Here is a 1,729-nt window from a genome sequence, read left to right on the forward strand (position 1 = left end):
CTGGTGTGAGGAGGCTTAGAGCTGGTGTGAGGAGACTTAGAGCTGGTGTGAGGAGGCTTAGAGCTGGTGTGAGGAGGCTTAGAGCTGGTGTGAGGAGGCTTAGAGCTGGTGTGAGGAGACTTAGAGCTGGTGTGAGGAGACTTAGAGCTGGTATGAGGAGGCTTAGAGCTGGTGTGAGGAGGCTTAGAGCTGGTGTGAGGAGGCTTAGAGCTGGTGTGAGGAGGCTTAGAGCTGGTGTGAGGAGACTTAGAGCTGGTGTGAGGAGGCTTAGAGCTGGTGTGAGGAGGCTTAGAGCTGGTGTGAGGAGACTTAGAGCTGGTGTGAGGAGACTTAGAGCTGTTAGAGCTGGTGTGAGGAGACTTAGAGCTGGTGTGAGGAGGCTTAGAGCTGGTGTGAGGAGACTTAGAGCTGGTGTGAGGAGGCTTAGAGCTGGTGTGAGGAGACTTAGAGCTGGTGTGAGGAGGCTTAGAGCTGGTGTGAGGAGACTGAATCCAAAAAACAGGCGGGTAATCTGAATCAATTTATTTAACCTTTCTTTATACAGGGAGGGCCCTTGAAAGCAAGCTCTCATTTGCAGGAGCACCTCGTTAACACGACATAGAATATGTCAAACAAACAAACAAACAGACAAACAAAAAAACAGGATGTACAGGTACAATAAAACATTCAACAAAACAGTTAATACTATTTCAGAAATACAAAAAAAAAAACGTTTAAACATGAAAAATAGTGCTTTGACTTCATAAAATAGCATAAAATAATTGAATTTTAAAAAGTCTCAGACAGGGAGCAAAATAGCTGAAATCCTTTTTTGATTCTAATTCTGTGTTGACGCTTTGTGATTGTGGTTTAAAACTGTCCAAAAGATCTCAACCGATGAATAGTTGATCTGATGTTCAGTAAACGTGATAAATAATCAGGCACAATCCCAACAAGAACCTTCTAAACGAACACAAGGCAGAGCTGTTCTCTCCTCACATCCAATGATTGCCCTCCGACCTTAGAGTATAATGCAGGTGAGTTCTGTCTCCTTCTCCTGTAATGAACCTCTGAGCTGGGTGAAAATACAAAGGTTTTAAGACTGTTGCTGGAGAATGAAAAGGCTCTGGGTCAGTCAGCGCTCTCAGTGAAAGAATAGATAGAGTCACTAGAGTGTCTTTTGGAGAACAGCATACCAGTACATTCGGTTTTATTTGAATTAACTTATAATTTTAGATCAACAAAATATTTTGGGATAGAAGGCAAGGCAAGTTTATTTGTAGAGCACATTTCATACACAATGAAATTCAAAGTGCTTCACACAACAGGAAAAATGCAGTAAAATCACAAAGAAATTACAGAAACAGAAATACAATAAAATTAACTAAATAAAAAATAAAAAACACCTAGCCAAATCCAAACTTATCGGACCACATTGGCAGGCGTTCCAGACACTCCTTCCCATATTTATTTGACATTGCAGCATGACAGGTGTCTCCGGGATGGACACATCACTTTTAGATTGATTTGTTCCCATATCTGCTCGCTTTCTGCAAACTGCACACGTCTGTGCTGAGCGTATGTTTCTTTTACGACGACTCTCTCGTTGACGCCTCCACCTGATGTGTGGCGCTTTTGTATCTTTACCGTCCGACTTAGTCTCGTCTGCCCCGAGAAGAGTGAAATGAATGAAAATCATCTTGAATATTTTGAATCTTGTGAAGCAGAAGGTGCCCTAGCATATAGAACC

The sequence above is a fragment of the Eucyclogobius newberryi genome, unplaced genomic scaffold, assembly GCF_026437365.1.
Source record: "Eucyclogobius newberryi isolate DKJ021-1_F unplaced genomic scaffold, fEucNew1.0.hap1 SCAF_1, whole genome shotgun sequence".
NCBI classification, from domain to species: domain Eukaryota; kingdom Metazoa; phylum Chordata; class Actinopteri; order Gobiiformes; family Gobiidae; genus Eucyclogobius; species Eucyclogobius newberryi.